This window comes from Balaenoptera acutorostrata, chromosome 16 (genome assembly GCF_949987535.1).
Source record: "Balaenoptera acutorostrata chromosome 16, mBalAcu1.1, whole genome shotgun sequence".
NCBI lineage: Eukaryota > Metazoa > Chordata > Mammalia > Artiodactyla > Balaenopteridae > Balaenoptera > Balaenoptera acutorostrata.
In genome coordinates this window covers 4,492,097-4,516,551 of record NC_080079.1, presented here as the reverse complement: position 1 = coordinate 4,516,551, position 24,455 = coordinate 4,492,097, and the positions used below count along the sequence as shown (strand labels likewise).

The 24,455-nt window shown below is 44.5% G+C and overlaps 1 long non-coding RNA gene across 1 annotated transcript in view; it reads left to right on the top strand.

Moving 5' to 3' along the window:
* Positions 1 to 9,448: 9,448 nt before the first annotated feature.
* Positions 9,449 to 24,455, top strand: part of LOC130705003 (uncharacterized) — a 138,175-nt gene continuing 123,168 nt past the window's right edge. The window contains exons 1-2 of the long non-coding RNA XR_009005589.1: positions 9,449 to 9,513; positions 14,138 to 14,393. This is a non-coding gene — a long non-coding RNA (uncharacterized LOC130705003). The remainder of the gene's footprint in view (positions 9,514 to 14,137; positions 14,394 to 24,455) is intronic.

Sequence of the window (24,455 nt, the reverse complement as noted above, 5' to 3'; positions counted from 1 at the left end):
GGCGGGCGGCTGCAGGTAGGGGTCGCGGAGTCCATCAGCAGCGCCCCTAGACTCGCAACTTCATTCCCCCTCCCCGTCTCTCACTCACCCTGCTCCTGGGCCAGCCCTTAAACTGTGGGTCTGGGACGAGAAAGGCGGCCCAGGGGTGGGGCTGGGGTCCTTCTGGAATGGATCGGGCGCGCTCTTCCCTCACGTTGGTCACGCGCCCTGCTGAGACCCTGGAGACCCCTAGAAGTCTGGTCACTGTCAGCTCCAGCCCCCATGCCCAGGCGCTGACCCGGCCCGGGCCACCCGCCTGGCTCCAACCTCCATCTCCGAAGCTGGACTTGCTTCCCGGGGCCCCAAACCGGGGTTCTCCTGGGCTCCCTGCTTCGGATCCCAATCTCCCCTCTCCCCAGTCAGAAGCAGGACTCCCCGGCCACTCCCCTTGGCCAGCATTCCACAGGTGCGGTGACCAGGTGGTCTGTGGGGTTGCCCCTCCCTGCCTTCCCAGCTTCTGTCCCCACTAGGTCCCCTGGGCCTTCCTTCCCAGCTCCTCTGGAAGGCTAACTCCACCTAGGTCCAAGCACACATGAGACCACACCTCCCCCTCCAAATTCCCTCATCGCTTTCCTAGTCTCTTAGTCCCAACTCTGAAGGTGATGTGATACAATCTTGCTGACCTCTGGGACCTCACCTCAGGACCCACTGTAGAGGACCAGATCACAGATCAGATCACAGTAGACAGAATGAGCTGCTGCAAACACACACTAGATCATGTGACTTCCTGCGTCACATCCTTCAGAGGTGGCTAATTGCCTTCAGAATTGAATACAAACTCCTGCCAGGACTTATGAGGCCACATGTGACCTGGGCCTCTGCCTCCTTGGTCAGTTTGATCCCAATCCACTTCCTGCTCAAGCCACCTGAGTTCTTCCTTCCCCAAAGATGCCCAGATCCTTCTAGCCTCAGGGCTGTTGATTCTGCCCATCTTCCCCGGTAACTCTTCACTGGGGGAGGAAGGGGAGCTGGGCTTTGCAGACAGGATGAACCACAACTAGCACAGGTAAAGAACCACCTGGAGAGGAGTCAACCTGGACGTCCCCTGACCAGTGAAGGCCTCCTCCAGCCAACCCTATGTGCCCTCCACCTCCCCTGTGTGCCCACGCGCGACTTAACAGCCTGGAGAAACAGGGAACAAGGACATTGACTTCTACTCTCTGAATTTAGAAAAAGAAACTGGGACAGAACGTGGCATCAGAAAACATGGGAAAAAAACAAATACCGTATGCTAATACATACATATGGAATCTAAAAAAAAATGGTTCTGATGAACCTAGGGGCAGGACAGGAATAAAGACAAAGACGTAGAGAATGGACTTGAGGACACGGGGAGGGGGAAGGGGAAGCTGGGACGAAGTGAGAGAGTAGCATGGACATATATACACTACCAAATGTGAAATAGATAGCTAGTGGGGAGCAGCTGCACAACACAGGGAGATGAGCTCGGTGGTGCTTTGTGACCACCTAGAGGGGTGGGGTAGGGAGGGTGGGAGGGAGAGGCAAGAGGGAGGGGATACGGGGATATATATATATACGTATAGCTGATTCACTTTGTTATACAGCAGAAACTAACACAACATTGTAAAGCAATTATACTCCAATATGTTAAAAAAAAGAAAACATGAAAGAAATTTTGGAAAACATTTTAAAATTTAAGATGCTAAAGGTATATGTTGCCATTATAGACTATTTGGAAAATATACAATGTAGAAGGAAGAAAAAGTTACCCCAAAATGCACACACACACACACACACACAAAGACCCAGTCATATTTTTGTCTGTCTACTGTTTATTTTGCATAACAAGCATTACATATCTGTGTATACACACACCATTTTATTTGGTATGCTTTCATTTAGCATTATAACATAAGCATTTTCTCATTCACTTTTGGTGAATATCACTTTGATAACTTTATTTTCCTGTGTTTGAACATTTAAGGTTTTCCCTAGCATTTTATTATTATAAATAATGTGCTGATGAACATCTTGGCAAAAACCTTGTTTTGACATAACTGATTATGTTCTTAGTTTAGATCTCCCCAAATCTAGTTTCTGGACGAAACAATATTTGCTCCTTATCATCTAACTGCTTGCTTTTCAAAGGCTTGTAACAATTTTTCTACTCAGTGAAATACTTGAGAATGCTTATTTTACCACCAGTTCTGTGCATTCACATTTTAAATTCTCTGCTAATTTGATTAGCCAAGGACGGAATATTGTTTCAATTTTAATTTTTTTATTTTTTTTTTAAATTTCTAATTTTTAAATTTTTATTGGAATAGAATTGATTTACAATGTTGTATTAGTTTCAGGTGTACAGTAAGGTGATCAGTTTCAGGTGTACACATATATTCTTTTTTAGATTCTTTTCCATTATAGGTTATTATAAGATATTGAGTATAATTCCCTCTGCTATACAGTAGGTCCTTGTTACTTATCTAGTTTTCAGTTTGAATTTTTAAACTACTGGTAAGGTTAAACACTTTTCTTTACCTTTCTAAAACTTTTCATCCTTTTTACTTTGGGGCAACAGTCTTTTTGTGCCATTTCCCTAAGTATCTTTAATGTCTTTGAGTTTTCCTTGTCAATTTATTTAACAAATATATAAATCCTTGTTCAGCGGAGTTAGCAGAATTTTAAAAGTCAGTCATAAAGCCAAAGAATATTTAAAGCCACTTGTTGGATTCCTTGGATCAACGTGTGTAAAGGATAAAACTCGCCAGCTCTCTGAGAACATTCTATGTATGGCTGACATATGTGGTGGGGGTAAGGAACAGATAGGCTCAAAAAAGCTACCTTCAAAGATGACCCAAAAGTCCACAGTGAAACTTCCAGAGTAGGTCACTTGAGTATAAAATGGGAAAATAAAACTAAAATAAGATTAGAAAGGACGTGGGGTCCTTGATCCCTGGATTCCTTGAAAGGACATTGGATTCCATGATCTCTGTCCAGGAATGGCTTCACTTCAGGTTGGAGCACTGGCATATCCACAGGCAGATGACAGTGCAGGGCTCTGCCAGCATATCTAGATCCCCAAAAGATGCTGAGTGAAATCACTGCTTCAAAGGGGAACTGACATAGAAGGAAACAATTTTACTGGAGAAGGTTATGACCTCTAGGTGTATGATATGTGAGTAGTTGAACTAGATAGGTAATTGATAATCTCTTATAAAAGATTATTCCTTCCACTGTCAAAGATTTGAGTAACTAACAATTTGAACCTTTCAATTCTGTGATCTTCATAATTCTTGGACCCCCAGGGCCAGACGGTGCCCCTGGAGAGAATCTCACAGACCCTCTTTCCTGGAGGTGAGGGGGGTGTCATTATTGAAACTCTCCTGGAACCACTTTTCAGTATGTGGTTCTTGCAAAATGAAAGGAAAGATCTATGAGTTTAGGTTTAGATATTTGAGTTGCTTGAGAACAGAATTTCAATACTCTAATAATTAGTTCAGACAAGTTTCTATCCTATAGTAATTGTGGTTTTTTTTTTACTGTAATAAAATCTTTAGAGATGATCAATGATTATTTATATGTTGTTATTAGAACATGATAGAATTCTAGGTGTATATCTATCATTGGGAAAGCCCTCATTACAGCCCTAACTAAAATTTTGCCTTTGAAACATTGGAAATTTCTGGGTAGGGAAAGGTAATTTTCCTTGAGAGTGACTCTCTTTCTCTTTTGCCAGTTTTAAAAAAATGTCCTTTACATATGTCCACTCATAAAGGAAGTTTTGCTGTGTAATGTATTGAAGAGTTCGTGATTGGCAAGGCTGAAATATTTACTTTACAAATACAGTACACTGACAAGCAACCAAGTTTCCAGACTCAATGGTTCCCACTGGGTGATAGACTCCAAATTGAGCAGGACAGGGACCCTAGGTACAAAGGTGAGAGAGGAACCATATACAAACCAGTGCATCAAGCAACCTGAAGAAAGTACAGGCCAATTTGGAACACTTATTGCTAAGAATAGAATAGGGACCCCTAGAAACTTGAAGCTAAAAAGTTATGAGTCCTAACCTCCTATATTAATACTGTAGGAAAACCCTGTCACCTAAGTAATAAAGAAATGAATTGCAATGGAACGTCCTAGACATTTATCATAACAAAAGAGAGAACAGTGAGGAGAATAATTTCCCTAGAGAACAAGGAAAGCATGCCAGGAAGATATAGGTTTACAAAGAGGCCTCAAGTATAGATGCTACAGAAAACTTGTCTTAAACATCCTTACTTGGGGTGATCAAGCTTCAAATAACCCAAAACTGAAGATACCTTTAGTAAGTTTCAGTGTTGAACATTAAATATAAATGTAAGTGCAGAACTAAGGCTACGTGATGGTTTTAAGCAAAATATCTTTTGTAGAGGGTATAAACTCCGACAATGTAGACATAATACAACAAATAGCGACTGGGGTGGGGTAGAGGTGAGGGTATATGGAAAAGAAAATAAGCTCTCTGATTGCCTTCTAGGTATGAACTGGAAGTAAAAGAATATTACTTCAAATTAAATATTGTGTCAGAGAAGGTTTTAGCTAATTATCAAGAAGGCTCATATTAAGAAACCAATGGGTTCAAAGAGAAGGGACAAAGATATTACATAAAGCTGTTAGTGTAAGTGTAGCCATTAGACCATAACTACAAACACTCTGAAATATCTAAACATACAGAAAAGAGAGACAGAGAATACAGATAACATAGTGAAAGACTACATAGCTATATCAGTATATATTTTAAAATATAACAAGATTGGTATCAAATACATCAAATAATTCAATAACTTTAAGTGGCCTATTCAAACAAAAAGATTTTAATATTTCTGTAAACTGCTATGGAATAATTGCCTCCAAATATTATCAAGTGTAAAAGATAAAGTGGGAAAAGTTGCATATAGCATGCTACGTTTATCTAAAAAATGGGCTTATGAATATATATGCATATTTGCTCTTACTAAAATGAAACAATATACATATAGTTTACATATGTATATATACATATATAATATTTATTATGATATACATAATATACATATAATGTGAAATACATATAATGTAAAAATGGAGGAGGGAGCACAGGGATAAAAGCTAGATTTCTCTGAACTTTCCTTCTTTGATAGATTTGACTCTTGAATCATATTAATATTTATATAAATATAAAACCAATTGAATCAAAGATATAGAAAACCCTAAAAGTAGAAATTAAAGTGAAACTAACATTCAGGCAGCAACAGAGTCACACAAAGAGCAATAATTTAAAGTCATTTAAAACACAATAATTGAATGGTGCATCCCTTGATAGCCATTCCCCAAGGATATAAATGAACTGAAAAATAATATCAAGCAGTTTTCAATAATTGCATTGGTAGTAATATTGATATCATTATTCTGAACTTATTATAATGGGAGAAAGCAAATAGGTAATTACATGAGTATCACTAGAGAGTTTTTCAGCCTAAGACAAAAGGATATAAATATGAAATCAAACAGTGAAGTGTTCTGTGGATACCCTGCAAAGGAGGGACCCTCCCCTCAAGTCTGATTTGTGTGTAGGGCCCGATGGTGCCGCCTCCATCCCCCAGAGGGTATGAAAGGCTCATGACTCAGATAACTGAGGTCTCCGGGGGAGCAGGGCAGGCCTCTCACCAGGTCTGAAATGGCTTGCGAGTGTGAGGAAAAGAACCTGGCTGGGGCTTTACTGTGGTCAGGAAGCGGGGCCGGCATGAGGGTAAGCTGGTGGCGGGGGCTTGCTGGTTTGAAGCAGGGAGCATCTGGCCCTTCTTATCAGCTCACTCAGACGTGGGGTCAGGCAGGGGAGGCGGGGGAGGGGAGGGAGGCAAGGGATGAGGCTTAAAAGCTGTCAGCAGTCAAACATCAAAAAGCAGAGTTGGATTCCTTGTTACAGTAAGTAGATTTTGAATTGGGAATGGCAGTACGAATTCATGGTATATATTTCTTTTAAAATGTGAAAGAGAAGACATATTTCCTGATATATTCCCAGAAAGACCTAGAACTTACCCAATAGTCATGAGTGTCCTTACTTCCTAGATTGTGGTCTCTCAATACTGTTTCCTACTAAAAAAAAACCAAGTTTCCCTATAGAAATGGTAAATCCTGTAACAGGTGCAAGATCTGAGCAGGATGACCCTAGAATGACTTGTCACACTGAAAAGCAAGGATGGGGATGGGACTTCCCTGGTGGCGCAGTGGTTAAGAATCCGCCTGCCAATGCAGGGGACACGGGTTCGAGCCCTGGTCCCGGAAGATCCCACGTGCCCACGGCAACTAAGCCCGTGCGCCACAACTACTGAGCCTGCGCTCTAGAGCCCGTGAGCCACAACTACTGAAGCCCACGTGCCTGGAGTCTGTGCTCTGCAACAAGAGAAGCCACCGCAGTGAGAAGCCCGCGCACCAGGACAAAGAGCAGCCCCCGCTGGATGCAACTAGAGAAAGCCCGCACGCAGCAACGAAGACCCAACACAGGCAAAGATAAATAAATAAAATAAACAAGTAAAAACCAAGGATGCCTCTCAGAGACTACTGGGGTCACGCCCAAAGGACCCAGGAGTCACTGTGAAGAGGCCCCCCGTGTCCCTAGTGGGGAAACTTTGATCTTCAGCTAAAAAAATATTGAATAACTACAGGGACTTGAAATGCACAAAATATATTTAAATTCCTCAAGTTCACAATGATTCCTTCAAAAAAAGAAAGAAAGAAAAGAAACTCACTGGCCACCTTCAAAAGACATAAGGAAACCTGTCCACTCTGGCAAAGCAAGGGAGAAGGTCAAGCTTCCATCTGCCTTTCTTCCAGGAGCTGTGCCTCAGAGCAAACACGCAGTTGATCAGGGAGAGTTTCTCTTTACAGATGCACTCAGTAAGTGATGGGAGAAGGGAAATTGTAAAAGAATGTCACCATTCTGCAAATCCTTCATGAAAAAATAAATCCAGGCAATGATCATCAAAGGCTACTCACATCACAGAAAGAGACTGAGCATTGAGTGCAAGCGGAGAGCAGTACACACCTGGACCTCCGAGTGGTCTGTGAAGAAATCAGCTGGAATGGGATTTGGCCTCCGAATGGAAATACCAGTGTCCAGGAAACACGAGGGAGAGGGGCAAGTAAGAGGCGGAGGTAGAATCCAGATGTGGGCAAGTCTGCAGGACAAGGAAGTGCTTTCTTCAGTATATGCAAGGAACAACAAAAACAAAAACAAAAACAAAACAAAACAGCAACAACAAAAAGAGGGCAAAGGAACCTATTTAAAGGAACAGATGAGAAGGTCTTGGACTTCAACTGTGATGGAGTAAACTGGTTTTAGACTCACCCTCCCACTTCAAACAATCGTAAAATGGAACAAAATATGTAAGGCACTCTCTGCGGGAACTGGGCCACACAGCCAGCTCAGGCTGGCATCCTTAAGAGAAGAAACCATGCAATTTGAGCCATGTGCCTCCTGGCCCTGATTTCTGTGTGGGTACAGGGAGGTGAGACCGAGTGGAGAGGAGGCATCTCCCCTTGTCGTGGGAGCAGAGACTGGAGACAGGGCTGCTGAGAAAGACGGGTTTGGCGGGCGTGATGCTGCAAGAGGAGGGGCTGTGTGCAGAAGGGCGGGCACGCCAACACCTCGGCTGAGGGTCCTTAGCCAGGGGCTGGACTTCCAAGTCCAGGGCAAGACTCTGCAAGGCCTGGCAGTCATTGGAAAAACAAATCTGTCCACCTAGATTTCTATATCCAAGGAAAATACCCTGCTTAAAAAAAGGGTGAAATAAAGACATTTTCAGATAAGCAGGAACCTAGAGAACTAGAACTCATTCCCAAAACACCAGGAAGTGCAATTTAAAACTACACGGAGATACCGTTACACACCCACCAGAAGGGTTAAAATTAAAAAGACAGAGAACTGCAAATGCAGGGGAGGCTGCAGAGCGCGATGGGTTCTCAGACATTGCTGTGGGCATGTAAGCGGCGTGACCAGGTTGGAAACTCTCAGGCAGATACTTATAAAGTCAAATATACATCTTTCCCATGACCCAGCAATTCCACTCCAAGGCATTTGCCAAAGAGAAATGAAAGCATATCGCCACAAAAGGACTTGTGTGAGCAGCTATATCCAAAACCTGGGAACAATCCAAATATCCATCAACAGGGAATGTCCTAAGAGGCTATGTTACAGTACAAGCTGTGTTATATTTACATGGTGAAATATGACAAAGGAATAAAAAATAATGAAGTCTTGGTACATAGGACATTGTGACTGAACCTCAAGGAACATATTACATTGGGTGAAAGAAGTTAGACACAGATGGGTACATGTTGTCTGCCCACTTATGTGATTTTCTAGAACGGCAAACCTCCTCTATGATAACAGAAGTACGATCAGTGGTTTCTGGTGGGCTGGGTGGGGGCAGGAGGGGACTTTCAGGGGTGATGGAAAGCTTTTACATTTGGATTGATATGTTGATCACGCAAGTGTTTATATCCGACCAAACTCTGAGAACTATACACTTGAGATTTGTACGGTTTTTGGTATGTGAAAAATTTTACCTGAATTCAAAAAGCATTTTAAAATCAAACGAAAGCAATTCACGGGCCTTTTTGGAATTGATTTGGAAAAATCCACTGCTAAGGACACACCCATGAGGCAGTGGAGAAACTGGGGCACTGAATGAGTATTTGATGATATTAAGGAAATATTTTTGGTGTGATAATAGTATTATTATTGTGAAAAAGGTATTGTTATGTGAGAAGAGTGCTGAGTTTTAGAGATACACACTACCTATTTATGGAGGAAGAAATAGGATATCTGGGATTTACTTCAAAATAAATCAGTGGAGGTGAGCGGTGGAAGTGTCCTGGGGGTAGGGATGACACCAGATGCCCATGTACAACAATTGTTGAAGCTGGGTGATAGGTACAGGGGGTTTGTTACGTTACTCTTACTGCCTCTCTGTATGTCAGGCCGGGGCCTGGACTTACCTCCTGGGACCTCGCAGCCTCAGTCCTGCTACGTCCCCAGCCGGCCTCCCGCGCAGCCCCGCCCCGCGCCCATCCCTTAAAGAAGTTTCTGTTAAAATGTTTAAAGTACAGTAAATGCTAGCGTTTCAAACAAAAATCCAGTTTTGGGACTTTTCTTGAAAGCAAAAAAAAAAAAAAAGCAGTCCACCCGCATCAGGCCCAGTCGCCTTCCGCCATCTGCTGGAGCCGAGTGACCGGAGCGCCACTGCTCCGAGGCGCTTCTGTTTGTCCCACCCGGAAGCGGAGGGGACCCGCCGGCCCGAGCCCACTAGGCCCCCGGAGCGCGAAGGCTGGGGCCGCAGCGCCATCTGGCGACGCAGCGGGGCCACTGCGCCCTTCGGGTAGAAACGCAGGCTCAGGTGCGGGAGCGCGGCGAGGTCAGCGCAGGCGCAGAACCGCGGCGCTGGGACTGGCGCTAACCACCCGCTAGGCCGCTGTTAGGAGACTTCGGAGGTAAGACAGTTCCATGCTTCCGTCTAGCGTTTGTGCTGAGGTCATTGCACTTCTCAGAGTTGTGCTGACCCAGGGGGAGTAGATACCGTAGCCGTGCCAACGCGTGGGTTGTGCCGTATCGCCCGGCAGGGTGGGCCCCGGAGACCCAGAGGGTCCAGTCTGCTCGGTTTCCTGGAATCACGGATCCTTCTCAAAGCAAACCCAAACTAAGTGCTGCCGGAATAGGACTGATGGGGATATAAACCGTTATCAGCTGAAAAGCTCTGAATTCAGTTAAGGGCAAGTCTGTTCCAAAATACGATGGGAGAAATGGCTTTAACTGTCTCATGAAGCCTTTGGATCAATATTGCAACATGGAGCTAATTCTTTTTTTTTTTTTTTAAACTTTGGGTTTATTTATTTATTTATGGCTGTGCTGGGTCTTCGTTTCTGTGCGAGGGCTTTCTCTAGTTGCGGCGAGCGGGGGCCACTCTTCATCGCGATGCGCGGGCCTCTCACTGCCGCGGCCTCTCTTGTTGCGGAGCACAGGCTCCAGACACGCAGGCTCAGTAATTGCGGCCCACGGGCCCAGCTTCTCCGCAGCATGTGGGATCCTCCCAGACCAGGGCTCGAACCCGTGTCCCCCACACTGGCAGGCAGACTCTCAACCACTGCGCCACCAGGGAAGCCCGGAGCTAATTCTTTTGAATCATTTACTACTGCTGTAATAATAACTTACTGTCTGAAAACTTTAACCTTTTGATATAAATTTACTAACTTGGAAACTTTAGACATATTGGCCCAATTAGCCATTATGTGTTTTAGGCATTTATTGTGTCCACTGAATGTCAGGCAGTGTGTTAAAAGGATGAATATGACATTCCATGTTGTCAATAGGCACCCAGCCTGCAGGGGAAAAATACCCGAGAGACTTACTGATAGGGTATGATGGGTGTGACACTTGGCTATAGCGGATCCTGAGTGTTCATAGGATTAGAATAGTGCGCCATCTAGAGGAAGATCTCAGTAGTCAGACTTAGCAGTAACCACCCGGAAGATGTCACATTGGAATATGGATAGGAATGAACCCCATGCTGGTTCAGTTCCACTTCTATGCTGTTGGGAATGTTCTTCAGGTAAACTCTGGAGAGAGCTTGAAGTGAGAGAGGTGTGCGGGAGGTTAGAATCTATCTTCCTGAGCTTACTGCGTGGACTGTTGAGTTAGTTAACATGATTATAATTTTTATCGAGGGTCCGCCCTATGTCAGGTGCTCTGCTAAGCACCGCAGGTTTCTCCTCTGCCCTAGTTACTCTGGTTATTCCCTCCAGCGGTAGGACCGTGTGAGGTCCTGGGGTGCAAAATTTAAGGAAGTGCTTGTGTTACCCAACGCAAGTTCCTGTGCCGGATGCCCAGTGAGGCCAAACAAACCGAAACATCGGGGTTTGGAGTAGACCATGCAAGGAAACAGGTGGCTCGTGCCCCAAAAGCCCCAAGATCCTTGAAGGGTTTCAGCAAAGCACTTTTAAAGGCAAGGTGAGGGAGGGACGGGGTGTGGTTGGTTGTTCGAGATTTCTTGGTGTGGGAATCCTTTGTTCTTACAGCTGTTCACGGAGGTCAGGTCACGATGTTCCTGTAAACCTGCAACAAGACAAATGCTATCCTCTGTTTTGCAACATTTTATCTCTATATGAATGGACTCTTAAAGGTCAGAGCCCTGAGAATAGGTTATCCTGTATATTTCAGGCTATAGACAACATTCTTGTACAAAAGGTGCAGAGCCAGCATGGCTAAACACAGGCAACAGAGCACAAAGTTTAAAGTAAAAGGAACAGATCCAACATGGAGTCAGAGTCATTCTTCCCTATTGCACTTGCTCTCAGAGGCTGACCCTCCACTTGCACGGCCCTGAGAGCCCCTCCTTAAATTCAGTGCCCCCCCCCCACCCCCTGCAGCCACATGTGTGCCTCTCTCATCTGGCCCTGGTTCCCATTTTCTGAATGAGGAAACAGAGAGGTTGATAATGCTTCTGCGATCACACAGCTTGGATGTTTCTGAGGTGGAACATGAATCCTATGGCTTTGTGTGACTCTGGCGTCCTTACACTTAACACCTAGGTTATGTGGTTTCTTCCTGTGGCTCTAGGAATCCCTGGCCATTTTTAAAAAAGATATCTCCACTGTTAGCAGCTTTACTTGATTACAAAGCAGTGGAGAAGGGCTCTGGGGTTCACCTCAGTGGGGAGCCCCGGGGGCCTGAGCTGGAGTCCCTGCTTGGATGGGAGCGGTGGGCTGGGACTTAGGTGCCATAGCCAAATGGCCACCTTAGGGCTGAGCGTACAACCCGACACGTGAAGACGTTGCTGAAATTCGGCCTCTGTACACCAGTGCCGGATTAAATCTCAGACACAGAGTTTTGGGTGAAGTAGAAGGAAGTAGCTTTATTGCTTTGCCGGGCAAAGGGGGCCACGGAGGGCTAATGCCTTTAAGACTGTGTGTCCCACGCTGGAGGGGGGCAGTGAGGAGCCTTATAGTGTTCAAGGAGCAGGGCGTGATCAGCTCGGGCACATTCTTCTGATTGGCTGGTGGTGAGGTCATCGAGAGTCACCATCATCCACCTTCTGGGGTCTGTGTGCTTGTGGGCAAGCATCCAGTTAACTTCTTCCACCTGGAGGGGGCTTCAGTATCTGCAAAACAGCTCAAAGGACATGGCTCAGAATAGTATCTATAGCCCTTGAGGAAGAACTACCGGTCCTTGACTTTGTTTAACGGCTAAAGTATTATTATTTTGTCTTGCTAGACTGTTTTCCTTTCTTTCTGTATTTTCTCACTTCTCTGATTACATTCATTCTTTAACTAAAGGTTTTTTTACAGACAAAAGGCAGGTGGAGGACAGGAGTGGGGGTCTGTTCTGGAAAGGCCTCACAGGGTCCTGCGTGGTTACAAAGGCTTCTGCAGCTGCCATGGGCGGGCCTGGTTGTGTACAGCAAGCCCGCCCTGTGGGGGACCGGCCCTCACTCTTCTCTCACCACCCCACTGAGGCCACACGTGCCTCTTGGCACTTGTCACAGACTGAAGCTCTATTTTGCATTGTCTCTTAATACAAACACTGATGCTGATCGTGTTGGAAGTCGTAGCAGTGTCTCCCATCTGTTGTGAGCCGGCCAGGACAGTCCCCTGTTTCCTGTGCTATCTCGTTATGCTTCGTGACAATCTCGTGGGAGAAGAATCATCCCCATTTGGGATAAAGAATATGTGGTACATGTATACAATGGAATATTAGTCAGCCAGAAAAAAGAATGAAATAATGCCATCTGCAGCAACATGGATGGACCCAGAGATTATCATACTGAGTGAAGTAAGTCAGGCAGAGAAAGACAAATACCATATGATATTGCTTATATATGGAATCTAAAATGACACAAATGAACTTATCTACAAAACAGAAATAGACTCACAGACATAGAGAACGGACTTGTGGTTGTCCGGGCTGGGATGGAGGAGGGATGGATTGGGAGTTTGGGATTAGCAGGTGCAAACTATTATATAGAGAATGGATAAACCACTAGGTCCTACTGTATAGCACAGCAGCCTATATTCAATATCCTGTGATAAACCACAGTGGAAAAGAATTTAAGAAAAGAATCATCCCTATTTGACAGATGGGGATCTGAGGCTTAGAGGGTGAAGTGACTTGGTTGGTGGCACACAAGTGGTCTGTGTCAGAGCAGGTGACACTCAGGTCTTTGTGTGATTCCACTGCTCCAGACGCCCTCTCTGCAGCCTCTCTGTGTGTAAAGGACTCTCTCCTCGTGCACTGGTAAGTGAAGGGGGTGGCCGCTGCCTCATCTGTTTTTTGTGGTGGGGATGACGCTCCACTAAGGCCTGTTCAGAGAGTGTGGACCAGGTGCTTAATGGTGTGGAAAGACCCAGAGGAAGTGCTGAGATAACCATGCTGCCGGCGAGAGAGATTAGGACCAAGGAGAAGCGGAGCCTCGGGCACCAGGGCTGTGCTGTCTGTTCTGGGGTCCGCCTGCCTCCGAGCCGACCCAGGGAAACCCGCTCTTTCATTGGCAGGACGTGGGCACCTAGAAACTCAGAACGGCTCACTTGGTACTTGTTTTAAAAATAACCGCATTCTTAAAATTTTGGAAATATTATTTTTTCACTAGCAATGTCTGCTTGTAATTGGATATTTATTCCAATGAGAAATAACGACTGGGTTCACTTCTAAAATGTTACAAAAGTGATACACATTCAGTTTATTTTCTCACATTCTGCATAATATCCGTTAAGTCTTCTTTTGGCATGAAAATGCATCTTCATGGGTCAGCAGCTGCTTTGGAGAGATGTGGACCTGGGTGTACCATCTTTCCTCACCCCTTATCACTGTGGTGACAACTTTCACAGGAGAGCAATAATAATACTGACTTTGGGGGTTTATTTTGAGAATGACATGAGATAAGATGTGTGAAATGGCTGTTATGGGCTGAATTGTGTCCCCCCAGATTCATACGTTGATGGAGTTCTAACTCCCAGTACCTCAGAATGTGATTGTATTTGAAGATAAGGTCTTTAAAGAGATAATTTATGTTAAAATGAGGTTACTAGGGTGGGTCCTAATCCAATATGCCTGGTGTCCTTATAGGAAGAGGAGATTAGGACACAGACACACACAGAGGGAGGACCAAGCGAGGACACAGGGAGAAGACGGCTGTCTACGAGCCGAGGAGAGATACTTCAGAGGAAGCCAGCCCTGACGACACCTTGATCTTGGCCTGCCAGCCTCCGGAACTGTAAGAAAATCCATTTCTGTTGTTTGCCCAGCCTGTGGTACTTCGTGATGGCAGCCCCAGCAGATTCCCACACCCGCTCTCCCAGGCCTAGTATATATCAGGCCCCCGGTAAGTCCTGATTTCTCTTTCCTCTTTATTGTCTTCTTTTGGGAGGCACCTGATTATTATTATTACTTTTTAATAACGGTCACCTTAATAGCAACAGTTTTTTTTCTTTTTTTGTTTTTTGTCAATATATTTTAATTGAAGTATAGTTGATTTACAATGTTGTGTTAATTTCTGCTTACAGCAAAGTGATTCAGTTATACATATATATACATTCTTTTAAAAAAATATTCTTTTCCTTTATGGTTTATTATAAGATATTGAATATAGTTCTCTGTGTTATACAGTAGGACCTTGCTGTTTATCCATTCTATATATAAAAACTTACATCTGCTAATCCCAACTTCCCACTCCATCCCTCCCCCAATCCCCACCCAATCCTTGGCAACCACCAGTCAGGTCTCTGTGTTCGTGATTCTGTTTCTCTTTCTGACTTACTTCACTTTGTATGATAATCAGTAGTTGCATCCGTGTTGCTGCATATGACGTTATTGCATTCTTTTTTATGGCTGAATAATATTCCATTGTGTGTGTGTGTGTGTATCACACCTTCTTTATCCATTCATCTGTCAATGGACATTTAGGTTGTTTCCATGTCTTGGGTATTGTGAATAGTGCTGCTGTGAACATAGGGGTGCATGTATCTTTTTGAATTATAGTATTGTCTGGACATATGCCCAAGAATGGGATTGCTGGATCATATGGTAATTCTATTTTTAGTTTTCTGAGGAACCTCCATACTGTTCTCCATAGTGGCTGCACCAATTTACATTCCCACCAACAGTGTAGGTGGGTTCCCTTTTCTCTACATCCCCTCCAGCATTTGTTATTTGGAGACTTTTTAATGATGGCCATTCTGACCCGTGTGAGGTGGTACCTTGTTGTAGTTTTGATTTGCATTTCTCTAATAACTAGCGATGTTGAACATCTTTTCATGGGGAGGCACCTGATTTTATTAATTCACTTTCTTGAGGTCGGGAATTGTGTCGTGCTCATTTTGGCTTTGGCAATGTCTAACACACTCAAGGTTTACAGCATGAGTGAATCCGGATGCTGTTTCTCAAAGTGTGTTCTGTGGCACAGAGTCCCAAAAGACTGCATTTGAAAAAGGGTCCCCTGGTCAGATGACTTTGGGAAACACTGTGATCCGGCTTGAGGAGGGGACATGGGATTCAGCGGGGAGGGGGCTACGTCTGTGGTCCCCAGGAGCCCACCGACAGGAGAGCAGAGGCCTTTCTTGTGGGTCTGTGACTCCTTGTTGCAGGGGGGAGCCTGTGGTGACTAACTCGACACTTGGCAATCACACGTGCGACTGAGATCGACTTGTGAAATAATGATTGCAGTCATCTAAGGAATCCGAAGATTAGCTTCAGTTGATGAAACTTGCAACTTGATGGAAAATTTTCCTAATAGCTTTTTAACCCTGGTTTGCAGGTATTTTCGCAATACCTACTCATGACCTTATTTATAACCTGGGCAATGTGTGTTTCTTACAGATGCAGGAACGTAACATGGGCTCCAGATGTTACGGAGCCATCACGTACATTTATTTCATAAAATATCACAGGGTTCACAAACCAAGATGATTTGATTTACATAAAGCAGGGTAACCCATTGTTTGTTTGAGGAGTTTGTTTCCTAGTTGAATTTTGGATCACCATGACCCGATGATGTCTTGCTGATGATGATGTCTTCCTGTTTATGGTGGGGAAACCCTACAGGCACAGCTTCACAACTCTACTGCCTTTAGCTTTCTAGGAGTGATTTACTTGCATTGCTCCTGTGTGTTATCTACCGTGGTCCAACATGGTCTAAGTTGACTTGGAATTCAGCAAGGCTTGAGTGCAGTTTCCCTTCTAAATGGGCCGTAGATCTATCCAGCTATCACTGTCAAAAAACTGTGCTCACAGACGTGTGTTGCTTTATGCTAATTACATTGTGTATGTTCTAATTAAACTACACATTTTTTTTTTTTTTAATTAGGGAAAGCCAGTAACTACCTCACACTCTCCAGCTTTACATTCTTTTACTTTAGAGGCAATTCATATTCCTGCTAGCACTCACTGCCTGTAGAGCTGTGGCCGGATAGGGAGAAGTCTCTGGGTCTTTGGTTGCTGAAACACTGGAGAACCTATGATTGGTGGCCTTGGCTCAACTTAAGGGGGCCAGGGGGTGTTTTTCATGTGCTGAGGCGCCTTCACCCTTTCCCCAGCAGTCCCTGGACTAGCCCTGGAGCTGGCCTGGCTAGCACCCTGTCCTCCTGGAAGTTAAGAAATAAAGAAAGAAAGAACGAAAAGACCGGCATTTATTGAGTGTGAAATCTGTGTCAGGCATCTGCTAAGGTCTTTACTGGGATCATCTCATTTTATCTTTACAAAAACTCCATGAGGAAGGTTCTTTTGTAGAGGGTTATAATCATAAGTGTACTACGTTGCAGTGGTTACGCAGCTCATGAAACAACAATTTAAATTTTTTTAAAAGAAATCAAAGTTGTACACGGACCTGATTTAAAAAAACAGAATAGTTTTACAAGGTTTGTTGAAAGGCACACATCCCCAACTCAGAGCTCCCCTGTCTAAGTCACCTCTCTCCCATGACACCTCCCCCCGAGGTCATCCCTTGTGCATTGTACCGATGTATTCCGTGCTGGCACGACTCCTCCTGGGTGTCTCAGTTTTAAGCATGGTCTTTTCTCTGTGAAGACGAGAATGCACACCTGTCCCTACCTCTACGCCTACCATACACACTCATACCCTTATGTCCACCCGTCCACTTCCTATACTTACCCTGCAATTCTGATTAGAGCCGTGTCCGCCATCACAACTACATAAATGCTGTTTGAAGCTCAACCACGTAGTAAATTATGGTCACTGTTTATTGCACATTTTTTTGTTTTGTTTTTCCAGGAGTCAGTTTTCTTTAATTTTCTCTCCCAATCGCTCAGTGTGGTGCATTCATCACGAGGTCGTTTGTGTTAACCCTCGAGGCCTCTGGGTGCCTTCCCTTCTCTCAAGTTTCCTTCTTGAGGAAAACCTCTCCCAGAGCTCCCGTCCTGGGCCGTCCAGTCTGCACCGTTTGCTCCTAAAACCTGTGTTCCAGAAACGCTTTTTTCTTTCTTTCTAACTCTGAAGTACTCCTGCTGGTCATCTGCTAAGAAAGGCTCATGGGAAGCCTGGGTCTGAAAAACATCATTATTTCACCTTACACTTACTGCATTTCTAGGTAGGAAATAATTTCCCTTGAGAACTTTGGTGGCTTCTGTCCACCGTCTTTGGCTCCTGGGTTGTTGCCCAGAATCCTGAAGCCGCCCAGGTTCTGGATCCTTAGACGGGCCTCTTTTTCCTTTTGCCTCTTCCTCTCTGGAAGTTTGAAGGATCCTTTGTTTGTCCTCAGAGCTCTGAATTTTCACCATAATGTATGTTCCTATGGGTCCAGCTTCATCAGTTGTATTTGGGCTTCTCGTAAGCCCCTTTCATCCAGAATTTTGTGACCTGGGACATTTTCGAGGATGATTTGTTAGCTAATTTCTTCCCCTTGGCCTTCACAGTTCTTTCTGTCTGGAAACTCCCATTATTTGGATATTTGACCTCCTGGGATGATTCTTTAATTTTCTTATTCTTTCTCTCCTGTTAACCAATTTTTTTTGCTCTTGAGATTTCTTTGATTTCGCGCCCCAATCTTTTCGTTGACTTTTTTCCATCTTTCTTATAATATTCTGAGTTGCCAATAACTCTCTTCTGTTCTCCAAACATTCCTTTTCATGATCTCTGTCTATGTTATACGGTTGTGAGCTCTGGTCTCCTCTCTCCGGGGACATTAAGGAAAGCTTTTCCCTTCTTCACACACAGTCTCAGTCTCCCTCAACAGGCTTCGTTCTGTCCATTTGTTTTGGTCACTCTTTCCTGGGTGATCTGCTTTCCTCTACTGGTTCCTGTCTGCTCACCTTTATACACACATGACAAAATGCCCATGGCATCTCTGAGTTCTGGGGCTGTGGGCTGGGAGCTGGGCCGTGGGCTGGGTCACCCGGGTGGTGGGTTGTAGCTCCGACCCCATGTCAAGGTCTGTAGGTCTTTCCTCACGGGTGGTCGTGAAACAGAGCAGGACCCTGTGGTCCTTGCCCCCCATGTCCTCCACCTGCCTTTTGTCTGTGGAAAAACTAGCCGAAGAATAAGTTTAATCAGAGAAGTGAGAAAATGCAGAAGCAAAGAAAAGCAGTCATACAGGACAGAACAATAATAGTTTAGTCATTAAGCAAAGTCAAGGACCTTTAGTTCCTCCTCAAGGGCTATAGAACATATTCTGAGCCGTATCCTGCGAGCTGTCTTAGAGATACTGAAACCCTCACCAGGTGGAGGAAGTTAACTCCATGATGACCAGACTGTAGCCATGACATAAGCTGCCACAGTTCCGAGAACTGGCCTCAAGGAAATGGGAACAAACCGACTCTGGACTGAAGATTAATTATATTGATACTTAAAACAATCAAGATTATGCTGATCAAGATGAAACTGATGACCAATTTCAACATGACCGTCTGAGCTGCCTGTGCTGTTTCTGCGTGGAGCCCCCTTCCTCAGGCTATGAAAGCTCTTGCCCCGATTGTCAGCAGGGGCGACTCAGCCCTCCCCCATGGTTGCTGGCTTCCAAAATAAAGCAAACTTTCCTTTCCACCAACCTGGCCTCTTTATTGGTTTTTGAGGGGCGAGCGGCTGGATCCCACTTTTGGTTACAGTCGGATCCCCCAGAGGATATTCCCTGTGTCCCCTGCCTGGAGGCGACAGGCCTTGCTGCCCAGTGGGAGAAAGGCTGGCATCTCGGCATCTGTGGGCTGTGTGCACTTAACCCCTCTGTTCCTACAGGAACTCCCATCCTCATCTGTGTCCAGTGACCGCTGGCCCAGGGACCTCTGTTATGGACCTCTGGCCTCCCCTGGAGGGGGAGGGACAGTGTCCTGGTAAGCAGAGTGGGACGGGGACTCTCGCTGCCTTGTGACCTGCGTTCAATACCCCTCCCACCCTTGAAACCCCTCCCTCTGCTCCCAGAGGCCCTTGTGCCACCAGTGCCCCAGCCTCTTGGGTTGTCTGGGTAAACCAGGGTAGCTTTTGGCCTTCTCTGCCCAAGTTCAACTTTCAGGGACTGCTCAGTCAGTTACCACGTGTCCACCTGCCTCCAGCTTTTCCAAAATGTTCTTGCAGTCGTCTTTCCTTTTCTTCACACCTGTGTGAGAGGCTTTTATTTTTTAACTTTTGTCCTCGTGTAAAACGAAACCCCTCTCTCTCCATCTGCAGCTGTAGGTCTGTAATTCTCGTTGCAGAGTGATGTTCCTTTGTATGATGAGATCACATTGTCTTTGTCAATCCCCTTGTTGATGACAGTGGGTCATTTCTGATGGTGGCTCCTGTGGGCTTGCTGCAGGCTGCGAACATTCTCGTGCGTGCCTTTTGGGGCACATGTCCTCATTTCTGTTGGGTATGTATTTAAGAGGGAAATTGCTAGCAGGCATAAAAGTCTATGCTTCCTTTAGCAGACGCTGGCTGACGCAACATTTTCCGAAGTGTTTGTACCAATTTTCACAGCCACCAGCAGCACCTGGACAGCTCCACACCCTCACCTGTATCTGAGCCCTTCTGATGGGTGTCACCGTGACCTCACTGTGTTTTCAACGTATTTCCCTGTCGAATGATGACATTCAGCACACTGTCATATTTTTGAAGGCCTTTGGCTGTTCTCTTTTGTGAAGTCTCTGCTCAAGTCTTTAGCCCAATTTTCCATTGGATTGTCTTTTTCTGAAGAATTTGTGTTTAAAAATATATTCAGAATGTCAGTACTTTGTGATATAGATAAAGGCAGACATACATGTATACACATATATGTATATATACACGTGTAATCTTCTGCTCTGTGGGTTGGCTTTTCATTCTCTTAATGATGTTTCTTATTTTAATTTTAATTGTAACACAGTCCTGTTTAATGATTTTTCTTTGTAGTATTTTGGGGGTCTTGTTTAAGAAATCCTTGCCTCCTGTAAGTTCGCAAAAATGTTCTCCTAAGTTTTCCCCTGAAAGTTTTATTTTACCTTAGTCTGCAATCCATCTAGCATTGGTTTTTGTGAATGGTTTGAGATAGGAGTATGTGTGTGTACTATATATATATATATATATATAGTATTTATATAAAGATATATAAAAAATATAAATATTATAAAATATAATATGTATTATATATAAATATCTAATATGAATAATATATATATAAATAAATATATTTTTCCATTTTTCCCCAATGGACATCCAGTTGACCTAGCACTATCCTTTCTCCTCTGCATTGATGCATCACTTTGCCCTAAATATATATATATATATTTGTTTGTTTTGTTTTTGTTTTGGATCTCTTTATTTCTGGTAATGTATGTCCTCCAGGTTTATTCTTCTTCAAGGGTGTCTTGGTTATTCTGCACTGAGTTTATAATAATTTTGAGAGGATTGACATCTTAGCAGTTTTCAGTCGTCATTCCAGAATCTTGGAATCTCCCTTCATTTATCATTAGTCCTCTCAATGGTATTGAGTTAGTTGGAAAGTTTTTTGAAGGTCTGCTCACACACTTCACTCACTGCCCACAGTCATTCCTTTTTTAACCCTCCAGCCCCCATGTCAGCCTTTGACTAACAGAAACCCATTCTCAGAGATGGCTCTCCTTCCTTGTTAACAAACCCAGTAAACTTTTCTAATTTTGTGTCCCTGTAGATGTCTCTGAATTTTTAACACCAGTGCCTCCTGGTGGATTTTGACTTTCCTTAGTACCACTTGCCCCTTCCATTGTGACAAGCTTACAGTGAAAAAAAATTCAAGTTCACATCTCCATACTTTGAATTCCAATTTTGTTCTCACACCTAGCCTCTTTAAAATATTAATAGACTTTATATTTTATGAATATTTTGGGGTCTACAGAAAAAATTGAGTGGAAAGTATAGTTTCCCATATACCCCCTCAACACCCCTCCCCCCAGCCCAGTATCCCCTATTATTAACGTCTTGCGTTGATGCAATACCTTTGATACAACTGATAGCGAATCTTGATACATTATTATTAACTAAAGTTTATAGTTTACATTAAGCTTCACTCTTCGTGTTGTACATTTTATGTGTTTTGACAAAGGTGTGGCCATCAGTATCATATAGAATAGTTTCACTGCCCTAAAATTCCCACGTGCTCCATCCATTCATCCTTCCCTCAAACTCCGGAATCACTGGAAACCGTTGTCTTTTTACTGTCTTCCTAGTGTTTCCTTTTCCAGAATGTCATGTAGTTGGATTCATACAGATTCTTTTCTCTTAGCAACATGCATTTTAAGTTTCCTCCATGTCTTTTCATGGCTTGATGGCTCGTGTCTTTTTGTCACCGATATTCCATTGCATGGATGTCACAGTTTGTTTATCCATTCACCTATGGAAGGACATCTTGGTTGCTTCCACGTACTGGCAATTATAAACAAAGCTGCTGTAAACTTTCATGTGCAGGTTTTTGTGTGGGCATAAGTTTTCAACTCATTTGAGGAAATACCAAGGAGCATGGTTGCTGGATCAGACGATAAGAGTATGTTTAGTTTTGTAAGAAGCTGCTAAACTGTCTTCTAAAAGTAGCTCAACTGCTTTGCATTCCCACCGGCAATGAATGAGAGTTTGTTCCTGTAGTTTCATATTCTTGTCAGTACTTGGAGTTGTCAATGTTTGGGATTTTAGCCAGCCATTAGGTATATATGGCATCTTGTTGGTTTTGTAAAAAAGATTTTTGTTTTATTTATTTATTTTTTGGCTGTGTTGGGTCTTCGTTGCTGCGCGCGGGCTTTCTCTAGTTGCAGCGAGCGGGGGCTACTCTTCGTTGCGGTGCGTGGGCTTCTCATTGCCATGGCTTCTCTTGTTGCGGAGCACAGGCTCTAGGCGCACGGGCTTCAGTAGTTGTGGCATGTGTGCTCAGTAGTTGTGGCTCACGGGCTCTAGAGTGCCGGCTCAGTAGTTGTGGCGCACGGGCTTAGTTGCTCCCTGGCATGTGGGATCTTCCCGGACCAGGACTCGAACCCATGTCCCCTGCATTGGCAGGTGGATTCTTAACCACTGCACCACCAGGGAAGCCCACATCTTGTTGTTTTAATTTGCAGTTCCCAAGTGACATATGATGTTGAACATCTTTTCATATACTTCTTTACCATTTGAATATCTTCTTTCTGTTCACGTTTTTTGCCTATTTTTAAATGAAGTTGTTCATTTTCTTATTGTTGAGATTTAAGAGGTTTTTTTGTATGCTTGGATACCAGTCCTTTATCAGATATGTTTTTGCAAGTATTTTCTCCCTGTCTGTGTTTCGCCTTCTGGTTCCCTTGACAGTGTCTTTTGCAGAGCAGAAGTTTTTAATTTTAATGAAGTCCAACTTACCAATTTTTTCAAGGATCTTATTTTAACATCTAGAATTTTTGTTTTGTTTTTGAGCCTTAAAATATGCAAAAGCTTGACTTTGAACTTCCTCCAGAGCCAGACTTTGTGTCATTTTCTTTATTCCCCACACGTCTCTTGTCTTGCTATCCCATCATGGCCTTTCCCTTTTCTTCAAAACCAGATGAGGGCAAATAAACCTGAGGTGCTGCTGTCAGCTGTCTGTCTGCCAGGCCCACTTCCTTGTTCCCGTCCCAGACTCTGGCCCATTCAAGGCCCCACTTTGGCCTGACTCTGGATTTCACAGGTCAGGAGTTGATCCTACAGATCACCCCTGGGGCCAGAGGCAGGCAGAATCATCATTTGTTATGGAAGTGACCTTCCATTTCAGAAGCCATGCGGCCTCCTCCTTGTTCATAAAAGTCTACATTTCTCGCTCTCCGTGATTGGCTCCGACTTGCTCCTAATTGCTTGGGTGATGGGTGTAATACCAAAGCAGGAGATGATGAAGGACGAGGCCATTACCTGAATGGTTGCCTGTCTGGGTGAGGGCTGTGTAACGGAGGGAGCGGTGTCTCCCCTTCCAGAGTAGAAACCCCTTTGTTTTGCAACAGGAAACCTCTGGTAAGCTGAAGGCAGCATTCATTTTAGACTGGGAGCTCTCAGGTGAGGTGCAGCTGAGGTTGAATGACTTCAGCAGTTATCTCTTCATCATTATGCCACTTCTACGGAGGCCATCTCCTCTGTAAACACAGACAGTGACTTTTTAAAATAATTAATTAATTAATTTTATTTTTGGCTGTGTTGGGTCTTCATAGCTGTGCGAGGGCTTTCTCTAGTTGCGGCGAGTGGGGGCTACTCTTCGTTGCAGTGTGCGGGCTTCTCATTGTGGTGGCTTCTCTTGTTGCGGAGCACGGGCTCTAGGCACTCGGGCTTCAGTAGTTGTGGCACATGGGCTCAGTAGTTGTGCCTCGCAGGCTCTAGAGCGCAGGCTCCGTAGTTGTGGCGCACGGGCTTAGTTGGTCCGCGGCATGTGGGATCTTCCTGGACCAGAGCTCGAACGCGCGTCCCCTGCATTGGCAGGTGGATTCTTAACCGCTGTGCCACCAGGGAAGTCCTAAGACAGTGATTTTATAATTTGCTCTCAGGCAACTGAGAGTCTGGGGGCTCTTTACCTTCTGCCTTTTTACAGCAGCTAAATCACAGCCAGGGTTTTTCAGAGCTTGGCAAACGTCATTATTAAAAACAAAAGTTATTAGTTTCAACGCCGAACAGTAAATCAGTGTGAACCCCTTGCTGGCTCCCTGAAGGAAGGTCTCTGTCTCCTGGGTCCAGGAGACACACAGCTGACCTTACAGTGGGGATCACTGGGGTGGGCCTGCCGGGTGAGCCCCCTCCTGCCACGTGTGCAGCTATTGCCTCTCCAGGTGAAGTAGGAGGACCACTGAGTGGGCTTCCTCGATTAGAGCCATCAGGCTTACGGACACTATTCCCCCTTCAGGTCCTGCAAATTCACAGATAGAAAAATAGAAAATAGAAGAAACATAGAAAAGTGAAATGAGGCTAGCACAAGTTAGTTAAAACCATGCTCAGCCCCCCATTCCACCCCCTGCTTTCTCCTTTATCCTCTTGCAGA